Raw genomic sequence first — 25,853 nt, 5'->3', positions numbered from 1 at the left:
CTGAAAGAGGATGCCAGACACTCTGTTACTAAACTCACAGGTCCGGGAAGTTATTCACGATATCCAAGTGTTGCCCTTGGAGCATGGCTAGACAACCCTGCAAAAGATGCTGACTTCATTGCCTTCTCCCACAAGCTGCTGATTGCACACTTACCTTAACCTTGTACAGGGTTCTGGTGCACGGTCCAGCCGGCCGTACTTACATTTCACCTTACTGTTTAAAACTTGAGTTAAACGTGATGCTGAAATGTTTTCCTCATTAACTTCATCTCTTAATGTTCCCCCCAGGGTTGTTATAGAGGACACCCAATGGTCAGTTCTGAACTTAATGCTGGCCAATGAAAAATGTCTCAAGTCTACCAAACCAATAGCCTTATTCTTATAATTGACCACAGTGGCAAAAGCCATCAGTCTTCCTAACACCCGTGACAGAGCCCACCAGGGCTTCTATAGATGATTTCCTTGTTTACTTTCTTCTTGCAGTAAGGACAAAGCTTCCCCAGCCCTTTCCTTATGATCTCAGCAGGAATGACACAAGCCCCAATAGTCTCACATTTGTATGTATGTTTGGGCTGTGCACTCCAAGGGTGCATACTGTTACTTCATGGCTGTCTTATGTTTTAGGTCTTTGCCATCTGTAATGTTTTCCTGTGATGAACCCTCCTCGGAGGCACACTAACTGCTGTCCTTTCTACATCATCCCTTTTGTCACCTCGAAGAAGTTTAAAGAGATCTGATTCCCTAAACCTCTAAAGGCAGTGAGGGCGGGACTAATGGGCTATCCAACCCATCCCTCTTCTTGCCACTCTAGACATTTTTCTTTCAGGATCCAGACCTGTAACAGCTGGACACCCTGGTAGGAATGGACACCCTGGTAGGTGTCTTTCAAAATTGCAGATGCCTGGGTCTCATGGTGACAGAAAATGATGACTCTGCTTAGCCCTGGGAAAGGAAACACTGTTTCTACCATTTCCAGTCAAGTCTGGGTCGGGATGAAGCATCAAGAAAACTGGATGAGCAAGTACAGGTCCAGCAGTCTTCCTGGACCTCCTCTGGCTTGTTTCTCCCCTGGCGCCTACCCCAGGAGCTCCCTCACTATCATAATTTTGGCCTATTCTTTGGACCATGCTTCTTTTTCTCCTTTTACCGGAGCATCTTCAGGCCTTCACCAACCAGGAGGTGACAGAGATCTTCATGACCAGAGGGTATCAATCACTACCCCCAGGAGCCCACCGTTCCTCAGTCTCCCTGCTCTCTACTCTATCCAGAGTTCACGGGAAGTAGCCGGAGAAGAGAACACTTCACCTCATTCCTTATGACTTAAAGGCAGGAGTGACAGGGCTTACCGTCCGTAACACCATTTTTGTCTCAGTCACTTACAAAATGGTAGAAGGTTTTGATTCCTCTTACAGATACACCCATCCCAGGATGATGAAACCGGTCGTCTTCCACATTCCCAATTTTGTTCCAGGCCAAATTAGACAGCACATTGCCACTCTCTTGTTTAGCAGTGCTCCGTCACAGCCAGTCAGGACCTGAGAGGCTAACCCCGAGCCTGCCCCTATAAAACCCACTTCTGCAGCTCCCCCCAGGCTGTATTCTCTTTCCACTCTGAGTGCAGCCTGGCCGGCTTAGGATAACTCTGCTCGGCGCCTGGTTAGTTTCTTTTGAGTGTTTTCTGTCACTAACCTGTACCTCTTATATTATTTTCTCACCGGTTTAGAGGGGATTTTTAATGTTAGAGATAATTGTTAACAGAGATATGTCCCCTTATTTCTGGTCATAATAGGGAAGCTACTTATTAACTATAGAGGTTTTATATATCTACTTTTCTTCTGCTTTCTTATCTTCTTTCTGCCCTGAATGTTGGAGGAGACCCAGTTTTCTCAAGGGAGAAGGGGTGCTATTAGCCTTGTGATAGAATTGTTACCTCTTGTTCTGACCCACTGTGGCATGTTCAGTATCTTCAGATACTAACTTCCCGTACTGTCCTAACCAAGACACTGAAACAGCTAATTTTTTAAATGATTATTATTAAGAAAAGCATTGCTGGAGAGATGAGCTTCATGTGTGCCTTTTAGGTAGGAAGGGAAGTAGAGGTGGATCAAAGGCAGGAAGAGGGTATGGCCTTGCCAAACTTCATGCAGTAAGGGCTCCTGTGAGGAGCAGGAAGAACATTCTTGGCCTCTTGTAATTCGAGGCTGTGTCTGGGCTTGACTGTAATTGGTTGGTTCATGTTCTACTTCTTGATCATTAAATTGGCTCAGCGTTTGCATTTTCACTTCTCTTGGTCCTTCTGTTTTTGCTTTTCTTTCTTAGACCTATTAGTTGAAGTGGTGACCGATGCGTAGAGCAGCCCCCAAAGTGAAAAAGGAACATTATAGTCGCATAGGAATTCTTTCATAGTCCTTCAGGGACTATCATCCTTACTAGTCAAAACTCTGCTTCCTGGCGATTTTAGGGTGCTGGTGCTCTCTCTGAACAGCTGTGTCTCTGGATAGATGGCTTCAGTAAAGATGACAACCTCCCAGTTTTCCCAGACAGTAGTGGTGCCATAGACTGAATAACTGTGAGACCCTTCCCGAGTTTATAGACCCTGAGTTCTTTGCTCCTAGCTAGAATTAATGTCTACAGAATTTGGAGTTACAGATGTAGTAAATGATCAGAAGATTAACCAGAAAGAGAAATCGCACACTCAGGAACTATTGTGAAGAGACTGGACTCCTTTATCGGAGAAGCCTGGTGTCTCACAGTGCAGAGTGGTGGAGTTGCTGGGATGGATGACCAGGAAATGAGAGTCTGGCTTCCACACAGATGTCTGGTTTTTTTTTTTTTTCTTTTTTTGCATTTGTCCGATGTCACTCTTCCAGCTAACCACGTGTCCCCTGGGAATAATAGTTAGGTAGCTGTCTAAATGTTGAAAGACGTTTTTGACATCTTTGACAAGTGTTGCTCAACAGCTGGGTGTGTCAGATCCCAGTTCTGATAAACGAAAATAACTTGGCTTTTCACTCTAAAAATAAACCCCATACAAGCGTTGTCATGTGGGGCATGACTGGCTGAATTGACACGGACTTAATTTCCTTATACAGTGTGTTTTGTTCACGTCCCAGGGCCGACCCCTTTACACCACTGATTGAGTGGCTTGGTGGGGGAATGGATTCTGCTGTCGCGGAAGGCTCGGCCTTTCTTTCTGGTTCTGTGTCGGGGCAACGATGGTCCCAGCTCCATTTGGACCCACGCAGCTGTGAGTGGAGCGATCTGGGGCAGTACAAACAGCCCATCGATGACTCCATTGAATGCATTTAAGACGCGAACACTTCGCCACAAGCAGCCAGATCATGGGACAGAGGGTCTGTAAGTTCTTAAAGGGACAGAGCTTTTGTTGAAAAGGGCGCCAAAGAAAAGGAATTCAGCGGGGCTTCGTGCTGGCTGGGGAAAGGACATTAGTCACTGAAGCGTGGCTGGGATCAGTTTTCTCACCCAGCTGCTGACTGCCAAGGTGAAAGGGCAAGTATACATCATCGACTCCAGTTTCTCTTCTGACTCGGGAAGGTCTTTGTCCCATTTATTGAGTTTAAAATACTGTAAAGGAAGAAATATATAGGATTGCTTCCAATGAATTTGAACTTGTATTCATGTTTCTTCTGAAGGGAAGGACGTGTGTGTGTGTGTGTGTGTGTGTGTGTGTGTGTGTGTGTGTATTTAGGTAACTACGTGCTACCAGAAGATTAAAATCTGTTTAAGATTTACAGACTCAGTAATCTTGCAGCATAAACTAATGGTAAAGTAATTCAAATGTGTGCAAGTGCCATTTTTATAACAAAAATAAGACAAAATTCTATGAGTTCTCATAGAATCAGGAATTAATTCAGAGTCCTTGGTGCAGATGCTGTACTGACAATAAAGACATCTGCTCTCTCCAGGGGCAAAGAGATTCTGAGGGATAAAATGAGTGTCCAGGCTCCTGAATTTTTTTTAATCCCCTCCTGTCACAAAGCTTATGAGGCTCCCAGGAGGTTAAGTGTCCCAGGGGACATGGATTTGGGGTGCAGGTGCTTCTTCAAGCATTTCAGACTGAGACACCCAGCTCGGAGCCACCCATCCCATCCTCTGAGTTACAGCCTTTTTATTTCCTTTTATATAAGGATGAGAGTCATCATGAAGACCAAATGTTGGGGTTACAGCTGTCATTAACAAAAATGTTGTTGGAGTTTTTAAGATAAAAGCCTGCATTCCAGCAGCCTCCAATATATCAATTAAAGAGATAAGAAATGGTGAAAAGTAGAGAAAGTTCAGTGTTGCCATTTTGGGAAAGAGAACAGCAGATAAAGATTTATGGGGACCTCGAAGTCCATCTCTAGAAGAAGGGCCCATGGTTGGGGTGTAAGCAGAGGGCAAGTGGTTTGTATCTTTGGGCCATTCTGGTCAAGGTGTGGTCCTGCCTGCCATTGACTCATCATGGTCTTGGTTCAGGTCTTCTCTGCACGGTGCTGGGATAAGCTGTTCACTTGGTAGCTGTGAACGGCTGAAGGAAGCCCTGACCTCCTGTGTAATTTTTCTCATCTGTGTGTGTGGAGTTGTCCATCCTGTAAGGTGTTGCTCTTTTTGGAACCCAAGTTGATCCAAGAAGAGAGGTTAAGGACAAGAATGTCTCTCAGCGCCTTCAGCCAGAGGACAGGTACACAATGAAGGCAGAGGCTCCTGGCTTCCATTTGCCTTGTAGTTGCCTCGTGGACCCAAGTGAAGAATCTTCACTTCATGGCAAAGGTAGCAGCTAAGTGTCTATTGTAGAAATATTTCTTTAAAATGTTTCCAGCACCCAAATGTAGGGCTTTTTATTCTGAACAGCGTTGTATAAAATGTAAGCCGATGTTAACGGCACTGCTCGGGTAAGCCCTTGGAGTTTATTTAAAGCTGACTCTGCCTGTATTGATTCTCAATTATAACACATTTAGCATGAATGTACCTGCCAGCGTTCTCCAACAATGCGGTGCCTGGCTGGCAGCTCTGCCCTCGTCTCGCTGCCCAGCCGACAGCAGACCGGGCTTTCCTTTGTTCATCCTGTTTAAAACATCACGCTCACCCTCGCTCTCACTCACAAGATAGAACCTCGTGTGAGGCCTATACATTTTAGTCTCACAAAAGCTATTTCCTCTGTTTTCTTTCTTACTCCTGCTTTTCCTCTGTCTTCCCTTATACTCCTAAGAACCAAAGGAAGGCTTGCCTTTCTCTACTCCAAGTAACAATAACTTACTGCTTGTGACTTTTTTCCAGTTTTGTCTTTGGTTCTTTATTGTTAGCGTGGCCTGGTATTTTCATATACATGGTGATTCTTTTTGAACTAACCATCTCTTGTTGCTCACCAGTTAGAGGGTGGAGATGTCTTTACAACGGAATCCTTCCGTGCTCTTTGGCCTTTTGTGTATTCTGTGAATTGAACCCTCTGGTTACTTATGTGTGTATGGTGTGGTATTTATGTGTGGTGTATGTATGTGGACTGTGGAACCCTACTTGTTAACCCTGGGATGAGCCTATAATCCCCTGAGCCCTACTTCAAACTGGAAGGAGTTCCTGCCATTGACTGGGCATGGAAAGGGGTTTAGGTTGTTTCCATTGGTCTCATGCAGGTTGGCTGTCCGCCTGTCTGCAGGCTGGGCAGGTCACTGTGCAGTGTGTTCTCAAAGATGTGGATTAGGCTCATGGCCACTAAGATTACCCAGCTTCTTGGATTCTCCAGAACACGGGTGAAGTCAGCATTTTGATGAGAGTTTTGTTCCCTTGTCCTGATTATTGAACACATTTTTTCCTCATCCAGACCCATGTCTTTGAAGGGCAGGGATAGGGTCTGATCCTCATATATTCTCAGCTCTGCATTTTGTTCCTATAGAGCGAGCAAACTAGGTAGTCGTCCATGAATGGTTTAATCTAATTAGATGTAAGCCTTCATATAATTGAAGAGAAATAAATGCCTTTACCTACATGAGGACGTAAACACACCCTGGGGATATACCGATTGATCATAGCATTCAGATCCCATGATATGAATTTCATTTCTTATCTCTCCATCCCTGTTTTCTTCACCTCTGTGTCAGATACTGTGTAAAGCTCAGAGGATCCAAAGGAGCTCTTAAAAGGGGGGGGGAGGGGCAGAGGGCAAAGAGAGAATTTAATCTGATTAGAGTGTAAAGTACTGACGGAAACCCACACTGGGGAGCTGCCTCTGAGTTCAGGGAGGTTTTTATGAGACTGTAATGTTTAAAATGATGATTACCAGCCCAGGGGAGGAAGGGACTTGTTCAAGGCCAGTCAGAAGCTCACGCACAAATCTCTACGCCCTGCGATCATTCCACTGAGCTTCGTGGAGGTTCTGTGAAAACACTCGTCACTGGATACTCTGGTCATCTCAAATCTCATTCGGGCTTTTGGGCTGGCTGTTTCATGAGCAGTTTATGTCTGGATCATTGTAGTGGACTGTGCCTCATTTCAATCTAAGCCCTAATGTGATACTGTTCAGAGGAGGGCCCTTGGAGAGGGATCAGCTGCAAGGATGGAGCCCAGAAAGAGATTGCTGCCCTTACAGGCAGAGGCCAGTGCGCCCCCTTCCTACCACAAAAGGACACAGCAGTAAATCAGCAGCCTGCAAGCCCCAAAGATTCTCATCAGAACTTGCCCATGATGACACTCTACTCTTTTCCTCTGCGTTGCTGTGATAAAATATTCTGAACAAAGCAACTTAGATGAGCAAAGGATTTATTTGGCTTACACTTCAGATCCTAGTCATTCACGGAGGAAAATCAGAGCAGGAACCCAAGTAGGCGTGTAAAACAGAAACCATGGAGGATCCTTCTTTGCTGTGTCATCCATCATCCATGGCTAGCTCGCTTTCTTTGCAACCCAGCATCGCCTACCTAGGGGTGGTGCTGCCCACAGTGAGCTGGGCCCTTTTACATCCAGTAACCATCAATGTGTGCACACCCACAGGCCACTCTGGTTGGCAAAATCCCTCAACTGAGATTCCCTCCTCAGGCCTCTCTGATGTGTCAAGTTGGCAGTTAAAGCTGACTAGACACACCCCGATGGTGGACTTCAACCTCTAGACCTGGAAGTCACCCTGCCTAAGGTACTTTGTTACATCAGCCCAGAAGGATGAGGACAAATACTTTTGCTTTGAGAAGGGGAAACACTCTGAGTGTTTCCTTCCATGCTGCTCATAAATCGGGGTTTCATGCCTTACTCCCTCATCTCGTAGACTGGTTACTGGATCCTCTTTGTCAGTTTTTTCAATCCTAGATGGTTTGTCTTTTACAAACCTACTTCCTTTTATCTGCTTCCCCTGATTACCCACATCACTAGGGATTTATTTTAAACCTTGCTCTACAGCGTGATTAAAATTGAAGACCTGGGGTTTACAGAAATCGAGTGGCCAGAGGGAAGTGATGAGCAGGAAAGAACTTCAGTGGTTTTAAGCTACTGATAAAAACAAGCCTGGGGGTTTGCCACTTGACACTAAATGGAGAGAGTTTTGTCTTTGCTTCCTAACTCTGCAGGCCTCCTGTATATGTGTAGGCTCAACCAGACATGAGATCTGGCATAAACTGAAGTCAAGCTTGCTTTGCATGTTACTCATGCATCCTAGATGGGCTGGGCATGAGGATGAGGTGATGCAGATGGAAGGGGTGTTAGAAGGACCAGTGACCTATACACCCTCTGTGATGGGTGTCATGTATTATGCATGTACATGCAAGAGTTGTCATCCCCTTGCGGAGAAGCATGACAGGTATGGAAAATGCGATTTGTTCGAGACCACACACGATGTTGTCTTCATTCCCATCTCTGTTAACATCATTAATCTGGCTAATGAGTTTCTGAGCTGTGAAATTGTCTGCAAAAGTTTTATATTTAATCGAGAACTCACAACAGACAAATCTAAAATGGTGGAAAGACGCTCAAGGAGATGCTCAACATCCTTAGCCATCAGAGAAATGCAAATCAAAACAACTTTGAGACCATCTTAAACCTGTCAGAATGGCCAAGATCAAAAACATTAATGGCAGCTTACACTGGAGAAGATGTGGGGTAAAGGGAACACTTCTGCATTACTGGTGGGAGTCCAAACTGGTACAGCCACTATGGAAACCCACAATAAAAAGGGGGAAAGGACAAAGCCAGATGTGCACAGTGTTCCCCTTTCTCTGCTGCCTGCTCTGTGCCAATGGGAGTGGGCAGCCTCATGCTCCTGCTACCATCTGCTCCCATGCCTTTCCGCCACGGTAGAACTACATGTCCTCCAATCACGAGTCAGCATAAATCCTTCTTTAAGTTGCTTTGAGAAAAATAATACGAGTGTGGTCACATACACACAGTGTGCACAGATCAAGCCGTGGTAATTAGCACTTCCCATTTTTGTTTGTTTGGCGTCTAAGATCTCCTTTCTTCTAGAATCCATAGGCTCTATCATAAGGCATCATTCATAATAAGGTGATGGAGAGGATTAGACGTTAGCTGAATTAGGGAATTTGTTAAGATTAACCGCGTCTATGCTGGGTTAATATGAGCATTGAAGAGTGTATCAATTTCTAGAATAGTTCTAAGGTCTGTTACTGAGGAGGTTTAGGGTAGAATATGTAAGGACCTGATGCGGGGGACAGCAGGTATATATTCTAGTTTGACACTGTACCTTGAACATTTACTCTGATATGAGAGGAAAATCAGCACCTTGCGCTGAAGGAGGAATTTGGGCACAATTTGTAGATTGCCAGTACTGTTTAGCTGAGTGTTGTTACCACTCCAGGCATTTATTTTTAAAAGGAACTAGCAATTTTCTCCATTGGCAATTCATTAGACACCCTAAGAACCCACAATTTGACTCCATGGGCTGGACACTGAGGTTTCTGTGTGGGATGCTGGAGAGAAAGCCAGACAATGCCTTCCCCAGGAGGAAAGGGCACCTACTCAACTTGCAAATAAAGGTCCATTTTAAGTCATTCTCAGCCCAAGGCTCGATTCTCTGGTGTGAGTGCTTCTGGCCAAAGAATATTAATTTTTGCCCTTGAAGAATCACAACCCATTGACCTACAACAACAGCCAGGAAAGCTTTTTAGATTTTTTTTAAATAATTCATATTGTCATTCACATCCTATTATTTAAAGGTGTCAATCTACTCACACTCAAAGAATAAAAATGTTTGTCTGTAGCCAGTAGTTATTATTTGGGACTGATATCGATACATCAGCCCCCATTCTAAAAATCAGGATAGATTTAGAGAAAGACGGTTAGTGATCTTGAAACTGTAAACTGGGGATAGGTGGTTTGTAATCCTAGCTACTTGGGAAACTGAGTCAGGAGGATCACAAGTTCAAGGCTTGCTTGGGCTACAAAGTGAGCTCAATGTCAGCCTGAATGAATTATTGGTACTCTGTTGTGCGATTCCCCTCTGTGTGCTGTGAATGTGTTTTACTACCATTGGCTAATAAAGAAGCTGCTTTGGCCTATGGCAGGACAGAATATCGTTAGGCAGGAAATCCAAACAAAGATGCAGGGGAAAAGGAGGCGAAGTCTGGGAGATGCCAGCAGCCGCTGAAGAAGCAAGATATAAGATAATGCCACAGCCATGTGGCAATACATAGATTAATAAAATGAGTTCATTTAAGATATAAAAGCTAGTTAGTCAGTAATAAGTGTGAGCCATCAGCCAAACAGTTTATAATTAATATTAAGTAAGCCCCAGAGTGGTTATTTGGGGACTGGTGGACAGGAGAAAAACCTTTGGTTACACTGTCTCATCAGCATTTAACAAAAGGTATAAATGAAGTTGGAGATGTAGTTTATGGATGTGAGAGGCAGTGGGTTCAGGGCTTAGCACCATGGGGGCCTGTGGCATACTCAGCTATGCAGTCTCTTCTAGCATCATAAGAACTGATGTCAATGGGTCTCTCTCAGGACACATGTGCTTCCTTAGAAACTGAAGGGGGGGGAGTCATTAAAATTTACTTTTAGAGAATTAAATTTCTTATTCTTAAATTCTGTGATGTTGTTTAATGTTTGTTCATTTCTAAAAAGAATGAACTGCCCCCTGTATATACAGAGAGAAAAGAAGAAAATTTGAGAGTTTTTGTCAAAGTTCACACATTTATAGTGGGCACATTCACAGAGTTTCTCTTTTTCCTCACTCTGGGCCCACAAATGAACGAGTGGAGGCTTGAGTTAATGAGGTATTGGTTTTGCCTCGTGAACGAGAGTGGAGAGGAGCTCAGAGCACATGGAAGGGCATGGTTCTGATAATTGCGTAAGGGAGCTAAAGTGATTGATGAGGTAAAGCCCATTATGAGGGGACTAATGGACAGTGAAGAGTGCTGGATCGGTGGCTCACGGGACCTGACTGTTGAAATTGGGGTTCCAGGTGTCGAGACTGACAAAGGTGGTTGGACAGGGGCTCAGAGGTATCGCAGGAAAGGACTGACATGTGACCTTGGAGAAAAGTGGGGAGAGCTAGAGTGTTGGTGGAAGGCTCGTCAGTGTGATTCTGAGTTCACCTAGGGCCAGAGCCATTGGCATGAGATGGAGCGACAGTCAGGGGACCAGCAACCATGGCTACCCAGAGTGAGAGGGAGTGTGGGTACGAGAGTCTGATGGTGCATGATTCAAAACTCAGGGTTTTACATAAGAGGAAGGGAGGAAGAATGATCTAGATGTGCTAACAAAGCAGCAAAGACACCCACTCCACACCTAAGCAAAAAAAAAAAGCCCAGGGAATTGGGGGAGGGGGCACTGCTTAAGAGTCCCTGATGGGGTCTCAGGGGGTAAGCAAGTGTTCTTGGGGAAAGCCAAGCTTTAGTCAGGAAACTAGGGGAAGTGTTCCGGAAGGGTGCCAGGGAGTAGGGGGAGATATCTTGCTAATGACCTCTAGAGTTCCAGAGACCCAGCCCAGGACCTGAAGGTGTAGAGAGTGAGAAACAGGATGGGGGGGGGGGCACAACACAAGGGACCCTGTGGTGAGAAAGGCTGAGAAGGGTGACAAATGGCATGGAAGCCCTGGACTTTGTTGTGCCTGCTGTTGACAGGTGGCAGTGATGGAATCTGCCCTCTACCCGGACTGTGGATATGAACGTGCAGGGCAACACTCTGGTGTTTGGGACGCCCACCAGGGTCCTATTTGAAATGGCCTTACATCATTTCTATAGGGATCCAATCTAACTGTAGCCACAAGAGTGGCTGGCTTTAGTCAAAGGCTCTCCCTACTGCCCAGGAAGGACTCGTGGAAGGCTCTCCTGCTTGACCCAGCTCTGTGATCACTCCACCAGGCAGACAGCATGCACTTAGACTGTGCTGTGTTTTGATGACTATTCTGGTCTGATTCAGGACTTCTGTCATGTTCTGCTTCTCCCCCCCCCCGGTTGATGAATATTCTAATGTACACCTTCTGAGGTGGGGATTGTGAGCTGCAGTGCCCCCAGCTCTACTCAAGACATCCGCACCTAAAGCTCCAGAGAACACTTCTACCGACCTAATTCCGCTGTCTGCTTAGCCTAGGAGGGATTCCAAAAAAGTAGTAAACATCTTCAATGAATATTGAGTGATAGCAATGTATTGAAGGAGAATAATTCATATTTACCTCTCTGTGCATGGAATTAAAACAGAAGGAACCCCAGGGCAGGTCCTCACATCTCCTCCATTGACAGACTCTAGCATCTTCGGTCTCTGCGTCTCACTCTGCAGACCCCAGACAGTCTCTAACAAATAAACTCTGGGAAGATTTACAAAGGACCTAACTTCCCATTCCTCTTCCTGGATCTCTGCTTCCTCGCTCACACAGAAATGTTGCTTCATGGGAGTTGAGATCCCCCTTCACTTCGATATGTCCACCTTAGGGGACTTCTCAGATATGAATCATAACTTGCAAAACAGAGCAAAGGATCAGAGGTGAACATAAAGGTCACTAGGAAAGGACACCTTTTCTATTCTGGAAAATGGCAGCTTTTGACAAAGGCTGGAGAGGTGGCATGGAACAGAAATGATGTTCGTGGTATCTGGGTTTCTTAAAGGTAACAACCCTTTCCTCCTTTCGAAGACATCTGTCCTGGTGACCATTTGCACAGCATGTAAATACCAGGGCGGTATTTTTTCTTTCTCAGTCGGAACTTTGATTCTTAGAGAAAACAATCAAATTTGTCTCCGGAAATTATAAAATTATAGTGTGTAGAAAGGTAAATATGGTGCCTTGTCTGCTTCCAGTGGCACAAGCCTAGTCTTTTCACCTCTGACCTAGCTGGTCATAGTTTAACTATAGGTAATGCAGGAGAAACTCAGCCTTTTTTTTTTTTTAAATTTTCTTTCCCATTACAGAAACATTCCTTATTGCTGAAAAGAAATGAAGAAAAGAAGTAGGGAGGGAGGAAGGAAGGAGGGGAATGAAGAAGGGTCAGGGAGGGAGGGAAGGAGACTTGATTTTGACATGGGTATATATTCCTGGTTTTGTTGCTGCCATCATGAGCCCAGGCTGCCCTCACACTTGCGATGTAGCAGAGGATGGATGACCCTCATGCAGCCACCTCCTAAGTGCTGGGATTACGGCATAGGTCACCACACCTGGTTTATGCTACGCTGAAGAAAGGCTTGCGGAGCCTTCTGCGTACTCGGCAAGCAGTCTGCCAACGGAGCCACGCTTCCAGCCCCACATGGCTTAATTAAGAACTTGTATGCCGCATTTATTAAATAACTCCTTGACCTTATTTTCAACAAGTTGTTTTATTCATAACCGGGCCAGTTCTTTTCAAATGAAGAAAAATTGTACGCCCATATGGCACTCATGTAGATATGAGTATTCGTACGTGGCATTCTAGGAATAAAAATATCGTTTAAAAGTGAAAATTGAAATGCCAACAAGAGTCTGCTTCTGCAGAGTTCAGCTGTTTTCCAGGCTTAAGTGGGCGGGGATCGCATGTTAGAATTTTTCAGTGTAATTGGGGGGTTATTAATGCATGACACTTTTGGTTCAACAAACAATGAAATAGACTGTTCTGGAAGCTTCCTAAATTGAGCTGAGGATTCCAGAGAGCCCTACAGTGGTGCAAAGCTGTGGCTCTTTGCTTCCTTACTGCAGTTTCTGTGGACTCCTCCCCTGAGCCTAAGTCTTCCTGTACACTTACCCTCCAGTTCCCGCCCTCTGTTTGGCAGCTGGAACACGACATCCCTCACTGGATTCCTTTTGAGTTAGGTAAATTTCATCTTTCCTGCAAAGTAACTGTTTTCCCAGAGCTTGGGGTTTAATCAGTATCGAGTCGGGACAGGCACCAGCTTCATTCCCGCTGCCATCTGCCGCAGGCTCCTTTCGTGGTTTGTGTGCCTGCCGGTGAGATGATCCCTTCAATCTGTTCTGTATTACCATATTATTACTCCTAGTGTACATCTCATTTATTTTAGATACATATCATTATCGGCAGGATTTACGATCGTTTGTGGAGAAGCATAAACTATGACAACTTGCCATTTAAGAGTGGAGAAGAAAAGGCAGAGGTAGTATACATAGACTAGGGAATGGAGCTTTGAAATCGCGAGGTGCTGAGCTGGAGCTTGCCTTGCGGACACGCGCATGAGGTGTGGGACTTCATAGCTGTGTGGAAGGGATTTTTGTTATACTGTGTCCTTAGTATGAGAACGGGCTGTTTGTCTTGACTCACCTGCGATTTGCTCAGTGTTGGTCACTATTGGAATAGCAAGGTCTTCATACACGGTGGCATGGTTCTAACCCTCGTTATAAAGGCTAATGAATGAGACATTGATCCTCTGTATTTATACTTCCTTCAAAGCCCACCCTGCCCTTTCCTGTTGATAACTCCCCTCTCTCCATCCTTCCTACTAGCCACCCCAAATCCAGGTCTCCTTTAGAGTCCTTAAGTTTTAATACTATTTTTTTATATATAAGCAGAAATGAAGCCTGGCATGCGTGTTTTCCCATCACCATTGCATCTTGTATTCGGTGTTGTTGGAGGTCATGCTGAAGGTTGTGCCTGCCTGTGGCACACTTTTATGCGTTTGTGTGCTCTGTCCATCAGTTGCCTTTTAAACAGTGAGCAGAGCTGTCAGCTTCCTTATGCCTCCCGGTGCGTGCCTCCCTGCGTGTGTCTTCCACAAATAAACACACACGAGATGCTTAGCACTGTAATTATCTGTTCTGCCTGGAGAATCGTACCTGTTATTCAGCCTTACTAGATAATCTCAAATTGTTTGCTAAAGTGATGATAACCATTATCACACTTCTACTAGCGAAACGGGAGCTTTCCTAGTCTATTTCTGTATAGCACTTGGTACTTTGAGAATGACATCAAATAATTTCCTATCGATTGGACAGTTCAGAAGCTACTAATGTCCTTTCTCCTTAATTTTAAACATCTATTTGCATGTGCACGCATGGGCGTGTGTACGTGTATGTGCATATGTGTGCCCATGTGTACGTGGGCACACACATGCATTGCACATACACAAACACACATACACAAGCCACAGTGTAGAGGTTGGAGGACAACTTGTGACAGTTGGTTCTCTCCTCCGACCTATGGGCCTGGGAATGGAGCTCAGGTTGCCAAGCTTGGTGGCAGCATCTTATTTTGCCTGCTAGCTCATCTTGCCCACTCGATGAATTTCTTATGACGGCACTGCCAAGGCCGGAAGCCCTGGCAACAGGGTGACCCGACTTCCCTGTCCACCTCATCTGTCAGGGCTTTAGATGCTGACCCCTGAAGTTAGACTGTTTCTCAGCTCTCACCACTCCAGATGTTCACCTGCTCCCACCTGCATGGATTCGACACTTGGAGAATTTTCAGATGTCTTCTGGCACGGATAGCTTCCTCAAATAATACACAAATCAGTGTTACGTACGTTTTACAGATATAGAAAAAAATATCCTAAAATCCAAATAGAACAGCAGCAACAACAACAACAACAAAAGCTTCATGTACCAAAGCAATCTTGAACGAAAAGAATAAGACATTTCACTTCTGACCTTCAAAGCATACTACCCTCATGGCAGTTCATGCCTGGCTGTAATTTCAGCTCCAGGCTTTCTGACACCCTCACGCAGGAATATATGTAGGCAAAATACCAATGAACATAAAAATAAAAAATTTAACAAAATACTAAAGGAGGAGGCTGGAGAGAGATCATCGGTTAAAAGCATGTCCTCTTCTGACAGAGGACCAGAGTTCAGTTCCCAGAACCCGTGCCTAGAGAGCCATAACTGCTTCTAACTGCAGCTGTGAGGGGGATCTGAAACCTCCAGCCTCCTCAGGCACCTGCACGCACATGTACATACCCACACACTTACACATAATTAAAAATAAAACACATCATATGTGTGTGTGCGCACGCCTATACTCAAAAGGTATAGTAATCAAAACAGCATGATGCTGATTTAAAAATAGAAACAATGACCAACGGAACAAAATAGAGTTCAGAAGTGAACCGATTCCTTTAGGGTCGGTTTGTTTCCTATAAAGATGGCAATAAAATGCAGGCGGATACAGACATACTTTTAAGTAAATGATGTTGAAGAAATTGGTTATCATATCCATCTGCAGGAAGATAAAGTCATATTTTTATCTGTATATCTCTTATACTACATAAGAAAACTCAAAATATATCAAAGAATTTGATGTAAGATTTGAGACTGAAACGCTAGTGGGAAGCATTGGGGGAGCAGTTGTCAGTCTGGACGATGGTGTTTGTGATTTAGCCCCAAAGCTTAGGCAACACAATCAAAGATGGACAGGTGGACTGCATCAGACTAAACAGCTTCTTCATGGCAGGGGCACAGTAGAGACAGCCACCTACAGGTTAAGAGAAAATTCTTGCAAATGATACATATAATAGTGGGTTAGTACCTAAAAGCAGAACTCAATCACTTCAAGGGAGAAAAACCCATTTCTTGTTATGAAGATGGAAGGTGATAATATTGGCAAGGCCCCAGGGAAGAGGAGCCCTTGTCTACTGGCAGTGGAAATATTAGTGAGTCCATATTCTAATGGAAAAGTGTGGCTGTTCCGTGAAAGCAGAAGCAGAACTCTGCACCAATGATAGCCTTTGCTGGAGAGGTTGTGGAGAAAGGGGCACACTCATCCATTGATGGTGGGAATGCAAACTTGTGCAACCACTTTGGAAAGCAGTGTGGAGGTTTCTCAGGAAATTCGGGATCAACCTACCCCTGGACCCAGCAATACCACTCTTGGGAATATACCCAAGAGAGGCCTTATCATACAACAAAAGTATATGCTCTACTATGTTCATAGCAGCATTGTTTGTAATAGCCAGAACCTGGAAACAACCTAGATGCCCTTCAATTGAAGAATGGATGAAGAAAGTATGGAATATATACATATTAGAGTACTACTCAGCAGTAAAAAACAAGGACTTCTTGAAGTTTGCAGGCAAATGGATGGAAATAGAAAACACTATCCTGAGTGAGGTAAGCCAGACCCAAAAAGAGGAACATGGGATGTACTCACTCATATTTGGTTTCTAGCCATAAATAAAGGACATTGAGCCTATAATTCGTGATCTTAGAGAAGCTAAATAAGAAGGAGAACCCAAAGAAAAACATATAGGCATCCTCCTGAATATTAACCTTCATCAGGCGATGAAAGGAGACAGAGACAGAGACCCACATTGGAGCACCGGACTGAAATCTCAAGGTCCAAATCAGGAGAAGAAAGAGAGAGAGCACGAGCAAGGAGCTCAGGACCGCGAGGGGCGCACCCACGCACTGAGACAACGGGGATGTTCTATTGGGAACTCACCAAGGCCAGCTGGCCTGGGTCTGAAAAAGCCTGGGATAAAACCGGTCTTGCTGAACATAGCGGACAATGAGGACTGCTGAGAACTCAAGAACAATGGCAATGGGTTTTTGATCCTACTGCACTTATTGGCTTTGTGGGAGCCTAGGCAGTTTGGATGCTCCTTACTAGACCTGGATGGAGGTGGGTGGTCCTTGGATTTCCCACAGGGCAAGGAACCCTGATGGCTCTTTGGGCTGACACGGGAGGGGGACTTGATTGGGGGAGGAGGAGGGAAATGGGAGGCGGCGGGTGGGGAAGAAACAGAAATCATAAATAAATAAATAAATAAATAAATAAATAAATAAATAAATAAATAAATAAGAAGCAGAACTCTATGATCCAGTGAGCCCGCTTCCAGTCAGTCCTATGCTGAGGACTGAGGCCAGTTTGCTGCAGACCTGCACTCCGTGTTCACTGCAGCATTATTTACAAGGTTAAGATGGGGCGTCCGCGCAAAGTGTGTTAACTGATTAATAAAAACAGTGCATATATGATATATTTGAAATATGATTGTGTATACACACCATGGAATACATTTCATATTTTAAAATGAAGGGAATTCATTTGCAGCAACATGAATGAATCTGGAAGACATTATAGTGAAATCATTAAGTCAGACAAAAAAAAAACAATCTGTTCTGTTCTTTTATGAGAAAGTTAAAATGTGGACACCACAGAAGCAGATCATAGAATGGTGATTACAGGAGATTGGGGTGTAGGGGATGGGACTGCGGTGACGTTGGTTCTAAGGAGCAAAGCTGCAGTTAGGGAAGGGGTGTGTGGTGCCCCCTGGAGGCGGTGAGTATGTCAGTCCACTTGACTCTGTCACCCGTGATGAAGACAGACATTACAGCATCACTGACTACTCCACCACTGGGTGCCATTCTTTGTCAAAAACATTTCAAAGTTGTTCAGTTTCTTCACTTAATGGTGTTTCTCAGTTTCCAACATGCAAATCAGATGATTGCTTGGCAGCACACCTGCGCAGAACATGAGCGATGCTCTCAGAGAATGTCATCATGGTCCTGAAGCCATCACAGGGCTGACAGGACTGTGCGCAGGTAGATTCAAATGCTGTGAAATTCACAGTTGACTGGGTATCAGTGCAGAGATGCTGAGGCACACAGAAGTGAACTTTGGTCGGGGTAGTCCAGGAGGCGCCTGGGGCAGGTGAGCTTGGCTGAGGCAGGATGCTTGGGGAGGAGGGAAGGAGGAGCACTTCAAGGCCCCTGGCCTGTCTTTAAGGTCACGTGCGGCTCCAGCCTGGCTTCTCCTGTCATTGCCTGTGTTTGTCACTTTACCACATCGCGCTGAGCCGGGAGTGGCACGTGGTCCAGCCAGTCTTCATCTGTCTGCCGGGTTGAAGTCCAGGGGTATAGCTGGACTAGCCTCACTTTTATGCTCCCAAGAACGTTGTTTCCTGGGCTACCTTTTCCCAGAATTTCATGTATTTATGAATTTTGGATTTGTTGACTTAGCATATACTATTTGTAATCATGAAAATGTGATTAAATTATTCTAAGAAAATAATTAACTGACAATGCCCATCTCCTCCCCTGTCCTTATTAAAATTTCTCTTCTAAGTTTCTGGCCATCTTAGGTTGGTCTCTTGTTACATTTTGCCCACTCTTCTTCCCTGACTCAGAACCCTCTCATTGTTGTATCACCTCTGGTGGTCATATGGCAGTAGAGGCCCCAAGCAAAATATGCACATGCTCTTGGGAGTGTAGGGGAGTGTTGTGTTCAGTTATAGACCGTTAGTCCTTGATGGACGTTCAGGCCTCTTCCTGTGTCCCCAGGGGTCCTCAGTGACACCTCCAGTGTGAAAAACCCTCAGAGGTCACGGCCACACTCTTCTCATGTGACTTGGACCATTCTGTAGCCTGGCACCGACTAAAAGACTCTCCTTGTGCCTGGTGTGTGAGACGTTGCCCATGAGCCCTGGAGCTCCATCCGGGCAATGAGGCTTGTGCACGGGAGACGGGAGTGAACAGTGAAGGCTGGAATTTGTATCACCTTTATTATAAATCAAAAATTATAAATTGATTCATTGTAAGGGGAGGGTCATTTGAATATTCAGATTATTTAAGAACCCTTAACAGATATATACACCCCCATGTTCATTACAGCATCATTCTTAATAGCCAAGATAAGGCAGCAAGCCTAAATGGCAGCAGATGAATAGGTTAAGGAAAACACATATATTCAGCCTAATAGAAAGGAAATCTTGCCATTTTGAGCAACATGGATTAACATAGAGAAAGAACTAAACCAGTCACAAAAGGACAAATACCATGCAGTTCCACTACATGAGGTTTCTAAGTAGGTTTACAGGTGCCAAAATTTCTACTAATCCTTGCTAGGAGCAGAGAGAAATGGAGTCTCAGTCTTCAGAGGGAGAAAAGTTTCCGTTCTACAAAATGAGTGTCGCAGAGACCAGGTGAATAGTGCAGAACCTATACCTAACCATGTGGCAATGTTCACTTTAAAGGTCAAGGGGATCTCTTCTTAAACATTTTAACCCCCCTAAACACACAGAAGAACACAAGGAAAGCTTGAGGTATTAGATATGCCCTGTACCTCGGTTGTAGTATGGCACTATGGGTTTATGTCCACATTCATCAAGGTGCATGCATTAATTGAGGACATGCGTATATATGTATATGTTTTAATATCTGTTAGACTTCATTGAGCCATGCATTTTAAAAAGGGCAAATAGTAATAACGATGTCTTACATATGTCTGTTGTTTTATAACCCTGTATGCTTTTTCATCTTTGAGGAGTTAGGGGTACCACAGCATCCATCCTTACTGTATAGGAAGGCTGTGCTGCAGATGGAAGCTGGAACTTCTCAGGGTCTCCTGGAAGCTGAGCCTCTACAGTGGCTTCTTCTTTATCTGTCACTTCCCACAAGCTTGGGGTATGAGAGCCCTACCCACCCGCAGCTGACTATAAACTGGAGATCACGAAGGGACAGAAAGCAAAAGTAAGAGCTTCCTAGAGAACCAGGCTGTAGTAAAAGGCAGCCCCTGTGCCCCTAAAGCCCACAGCCCCGTTCTTCCACTTTGAACTATTTCCTTCAGGTTTTCTAGTTCAAATAGTTGGAATGGTTGAGCTGATTACCTGGGTTCTAGCTAGTGTGGCTGAGGCAAATGAGAATTTTCAGGGTCAATCACGAGAGACCCTTGGCAGGGGGTGGTGGCCCTGCTTGGCAAATCTATCAAAGGACGGGGAGGCTGTCGAGCTGCAGTCTTTCTACAGAGCTGGCTAGATTCAGCCTCATGGAAGGGACTGATCCAGGTCTCGGCACAGACCAACACAAAGAAATCAAAGCTTGGCCAAGACATCAGAATCCAGTCTGGAATCAAAGCCAGGAATGGTGTATTCTGAGCTTTGAAGCCTGGAGCTGTGTCTGCTTCTGCATATGAGGTAGCCGTGCTAGGGCAAGGGCAGATAGATAGACCTATGACTTTGAGTCCCCGTGGTTCCTCACTTTATGATCAGACAGAACAAGGCCTGCACAAGGCATGAGAAGTGAGCAGGTGCCTGGCCATTTGTGACTATGCTGGACCACACAGGAAGGCAGATGATGTTTATAAATCGTAGGGTAAGAACACTAAGGTCTGAGGCTGTATTTTGCCAAGAAAGATATTGGCCACTTTGTTCTCTGTGTTTCTTCTGTTTTTTTCCCCCCCTTTTTTATTGTGATGCCTGCCGTGGTATTTGGAGTGCCAGCCATGTGACACAGCAGGACCAGCAGGTGCTTCTGGAGTACAGTAGAGGAGGACATGGTCCAGCAAGCTGTCCTTCTTCAGAGCATCACTTCTCTCTTCTCTCCACTTGGTCCTTGGGGAAAAAGGTGGATCTTGTGCAATCCTGAGCACAAACAAAGGCAAACTCGTCTTTGAGAGGGATGCTGGAGTCACAGTTCCTCTCCAAGGGGCCTCCAAGTTCTTAAACTGGGGAGAAAGACATGGAGACTCTTCAGGTTTTTTGTTGGTTGGTTTGTTGGTTGGTTGGTTGGTTGGTTTGTTCGTTTTTACCTACCAAATACCCTTACTCAGTAGGCTTCCTGAACCCAGGGATCTTCCTGTTCTCTGAACTAGTTTTCTCTGTAGAAGGAGCAGTTCACTTACTGAAGGTCCAGGCTTCTAGGCCGAATGAGCTCTGCTACTCTCTGAGGGCACAAGTGTGTACCCTCCCTAGTAGTGTTCCGGAAGTCAGCCCCGAGAGCTTCCAGCTGACTTCTTGTATTGTGTGTCCTCAGCACTGAATTCCGTATAAGGCAATCTCAGCCTTTGAGAAGGCTCCTGGAAGAGAAATCCGAAGCAAGGTGGTGTTGGGAACTGAACTTTGTTGAAAGTGGTGAACCCGGGCTGGAGAGATGGCTCAGCAGTTAAAAAACCTGTACTTCTGATGATCCCAGTGAGTTTGGTTCCCAGCACCCAAGTAACTTAGTTCATAGTCACCTGCAACTCCAGATTCAGGGTATTTGACACCCTTTTCTAACTTCTTTAGATACCTGCAAACATTTACAAATACCCATACATAGACATATGTTAATATACATAATTAATAATTAAAATAACATATTTTAATGCAATGTTTTATTAATTCTTTGAGAATGTCATGTGGTATATTTTGATCATATTCACCCCTATCTAATTCTATCTCCTAACTTCTCCCAGATCCACCATTATCTTTGTTGCATGTATATATACATCTAAGTATGTAAATACAAACTTTCTGAGTCCGTTTTGGTGTAGACAGAAGTTTCCATCCCATCCAGTCCCACAGCCATTTAGTCCCAAATAAACACGCAGAGGCTTATGTTATTATAAACTGTTTGGCCTATTGCTCAGGCCTATTACTAACTAGCTCTTACAGCTGAAATTCACTCATAATTCTTATCTATGTTTAGCCACTTGGCTTGGTGTCTTTTTCAGTGAGGCATTCTCATATTGCTTCCTCTGCATCTGGCTGGTGACTGCCTCTCTGCCTTTCCTCTTCCCAGAATTCTAGTCTGGTTGCCCCGCCCATACTTTCTGCCTGGTTACTGGCCAATCAATCAAGTGACAAATCTTTACACTGTACAAAAGCATTATCCCACAGCAATTTGATATTGCTCATATGTATGCCATTTTAGGGATGACTACTTGGTTTAGGTTAACTGATTAACTTTAGTTAACTTTGGTTAGTTTTGGATGAATTAGGGAAGTCATCCCCAGAGAAAACTAATTCTCCCTGTTTATGGTCACTTGTTGCCTGTAGCTCTTCATCCAGTGACAGGACCTTGTACGAGTTCCCTCATCCACCATCCATGTTGGCATGTCACTGGACAAAAGCAGTGAGGGTTGCAGCTCATCTTGGGTGAGTCACAGGTTTCAATGTTAGCCCTCTGTGTTCATGCTCTCGACTTGCTCTCTTGTGAACCATAGGGAACGGCCCTTCTCAGCTCCTTAGGAGATACACACATTTTACAATTACCTAGTGTTGAAATAGGAGCGGCGGGGCTGCGTCCCCAACACCCTGGCTGCTTGGCTAGCTCATGCCCGAAATGACAACACACAAACTGTATTCATTTAAGAACTGCTTGGCCCATGAACTCTAGCCCTTACAGGCTAATTCTCGCACCTGGACTAGCCCATTTCTAATGATGTGTGTAAGCACCCCAAGGTGCGCTTACCGGAAAGATTCTAGCCTAAGTCCATCGTGGGTTGCAGCTGCCTGGGAGAGCTGAGCATGGCGTCTCTGCTCCAGCAGAGCTGTCGGGTCTCTCCGGGAGCAGAGCAGAGTCTGACCTCACTTCCTCTTCCGCCCAGAATTCTATTCTGTTTACTCCTCCCATCTATGTTCCAAGCTGAGGCCAAGCAGTTGGTTTATTATAACTTAACCAATGAAATCAACAGATTGATATATGACACTCCCACATCACTTCCCCTTTTTCTGTTTAAAAAAAAAAAAAAAAAAAAAGAAGGCTTTAACTTAACATCCAAAGCTCTAGAAATGACAGAGACATCTCGCTGCCTGGACAGTCACCCAAAGTTCCTCTGTACCGTTGGGGCATCCATCTTCGGCCTACAGGCCCATAGTTTCCAGCAGACATTTCCACAAAGCAGGAAATTTCAAAGGCAGTCACTATCTGCTTGTCCTGAAGAATGTCTTGCAGACTCTTTCATGAATCAGGAACCCCGAAAGATCATCTCACCTTTAGGCAAGTTCAGCAGTCCTCTCTCTGCGGGTTCTCTGTGTCCAGTTTATGCAATAGTCCAGGCAAGAGCAGTTTCTTGCCCAAATGGCTATCAAACTCCATAAGGATCCTCTTCGATGCCCATCTTCCTCTTGAAGTAGATTGGTGCTGCCAGGAGCAGAGTGTCTCATTGTCATGAAAAGTCCTAAGTTATTAAAACATTTAAAATGCCATATTCTATAACCTTTGAAAAATATGAAGAATGCCTATCTAAAATATATCTATGCACATCTAGAAAATCTTAACTAACATGACTACAAACTTAACTATTATTAATGATTATTCATTAACAACCTATATACATTACAAAATTAACCTTAAATTTAAATCACTAAAGCAAAATCCATATCAATGTAAATTATTCATACCTATATCATCTCCCCCTTTAAATGTAAAAGAACATTTATAAACCATATTTGGGAACATGGGCGCAGTTTTTTCTCTCCAAACTGCTTCCTGCTGAATGGGGGCGTCGTTAATTAGGTCTTTCATGGTATAACCTGTGTGCTAGTTTCATCTCAGTTGGCAGTTGAGCGAAGCAATTTTCTGAAGGTATTCACAGCAACCATTCAGGAGGGCGTGGTCCATCATACCACATCGGAATAGAAGAAATGAACAGGGTCTCATCCTCTGTGAAAACAAAAAAAGAAACTCCTTTCCAAAGTATCATGTCCTTAGATCCAAATTTCAAAGTCAAGGCATCAAAATCTCTACGATGGATTAGTTCAGCAGCATTTATAAACAAATATCTTTTGGCAGCTGTTGCTCCTTCCTCAGCATTCAAACAATTCAAAGAGAGCATAATAGTATACAGTATCAAGATTCTCTGTGTATTTTCCATCTTTGTACGCTTTATTTTAACCTCTATTTCGTTTATTTTTACTTTTATATTCTCTGTATCTCTTTGACCTGGAATAACTCTGTAGACCAGGCTCTCCTTGAACTCTCAGAGATCCGCCTGTCTCTGCCTCCCAGGCATTGGGATTAAAGGTGTTTGCTACTACACCTTGAACTCACAGAGATCTGTTTGTCTCTGCCTTCTAGGCACTGGGATTAAAGGCGTGTGCTACCACACCTTGAAGTCACAGAGGTCAATCTCCCTCTGCCTCCCAAGCGTTGGGATTAAAGGCGTGTACTACCACACACAACTTCTCTTTTTCTTATTTTTTTTTAAGAACTTTTAACTTTTAGCTTGCATATATTTTTAACACACTGTAAATCATTTAAACATTTTCTTTGTCTTTGAATCTCTTTACTGTATATCTCTCTTTTTCTGACCACACGAGCCTTTAAATTACTGAGCAATATGAGTAGGATTAAAGCCGTGGCTTTGCCAGCTAGATCCAGTCCATTCCTTAGCTTTCCAGCCTCATGGCGGAGATACAGGCTGTAGCCATGTTTATAGCCACAATTCTATGGCGTTTCAAGGTCCCTGCCAGCCAGCGAGCTACAACAGACAACAGTCAAGTCCTCTCTCTGTAGTTGGCCCTCCTGCCTCAGTCAGAGTTTGCCCTGGCAGGACGGCCCAGAAAGCCGGCATTTTTAAACAGCACAACTTTTTTCCTGCTACGGCTGAAAACCGAAAAGCATGCGTTCAGCTTTTCACCAACACCGTTTAAGTGTTTCGTGGCAGGACCTCTTAATGAGCTGCAGGGTTTTGCAGCTGAAGCTGAGTCAGGAAGCCTCTCTTAGATGAGAGCGCTTGCTTGCCTCTAGCAAGCAGAGTAGACCCAAGAAATTTCTGCTACCAAGAAAACATGCTTCACTCCATTCTTTCCCAAGCTTTCTCAGGCTTTTTGTGGATTCAGTTAGCCTCACGTCTGGGCACCATCTGTTGAAATATGGAGCGGCGGGGCTGCGTCCCCAACACCCTGGCCGCTTGGCTAGCTCATGCCCGAAATGACAACACACAAACTGTATTCATTTAAGAACTGCTTGGCCCATGAACTCTAGCCCTTACAGGCTAATTCTCGCACCTGGACTAGCCCATTTCTAATGATGTGTGTAAGCACCCCAAGGTGCGCTTACCGGGAAGATTCTAGCCTACATCCATCTTCATCGCGTGTGCCTCAGAGAGCAGAGCTATCGCGTCTACCCGGGAGAGCTGAGCATGGCGTCTCTGCTCCAGCAGAGCTGACGGGTCTCTTCGGGAGCAGAGCAGAGTCTGACCTCACTTCCTCTTCCGCCCAGAATTCTATTCTGTTTACTCCCCCATCTATGTTCCAAGCCATGAGGCCAAGCAGCTGGTTTATTATAACTTAACCAATGAAATCAACAGATTGATATATGACACTCCCACATCAACCTAGCCTTCCTGTCTAGTTCTCAAATCCTAGAACAGCAGGGTCCTTCCAGCTCTAGGCAAGGCCAAGCCTGACCTCTACCTGCAAGCAGGTGTTACTGCTCTATAGAGATGAGCCTAGTGACCCGTTAGAGTAAGCTCTGGGGCAGACTTATTTGTTATATTTTTATTTTAATTATTCATAGGGACTTAATAATTATCAGCAGAAACATAAATACAGCATAGTAGGAAATAATTAGAAATTTGAGATATGTTTATCTGGAAGAGTTTTAAGATTGGAAATAGTCTATTCAATCAGAATAATTGCCTAAAATAAGATAATTTTTCATTGCTATGTATGAAGTCTCACTCATGAATACATATATCATACTTGGGTCTTTTAGGAAAAATAGAGATTCTAATCATTTTTTCCGACAAATAGAATAGATACTGAAACATTTTTGTAATTCTCTGCTAAAACTGATGGAAAGA

At 44.4% G+C, this 25,853-nt stretch overlaps 1 protein-coding gene across 4 annotated transcripts in view; it reads left to right on the top strand.

The window, feature by feature from the left end:
* The window catches only part of Tmem108 (transmembrane protein 108), a 297,548-nt gene that overhangs the window by 16,615 nt on the left and 255,080 nt on the right, over positions 1-25,853 (top strand). For 2 of the 4 annotated variants that reach the window (XM_050139496.1, XM_050139494.1), the window contains exon 3: positions 22,102-22,200. The exons of the other annotated variants lie outside the window; for them this stretch is intronic. The gene's annotated coding sequence lies outside the window, so the exon portion shown is untranslated. The remainder of the gene's footprint in view (positions 1-22,101; positions 22,201-25,853) is intronic. 4 annotated transcript variants of the gene reach the window in all.

Source organism: Alexandromys fortis, unplaced genomic scaffold (assembly GCF_014885135.2).
Source record: "Alexandromys fortis isolate MF-2015 unplaced genomic scaffold, M_Fortis_MF-2015_v1.1 scaffold_36, whole genome shotgun sequence".
Taxonomy (NCBI): Eukaryota; Metazoa; Chordata; class Mammalia; order Rodentia; family Cricetidae; genus Alexandromys; species Alexandromys fortis.
Note: the sequence above shows the minus strand (reverse complement) of the source record. Positions and strands in the feature narration are given on the sequence as shown.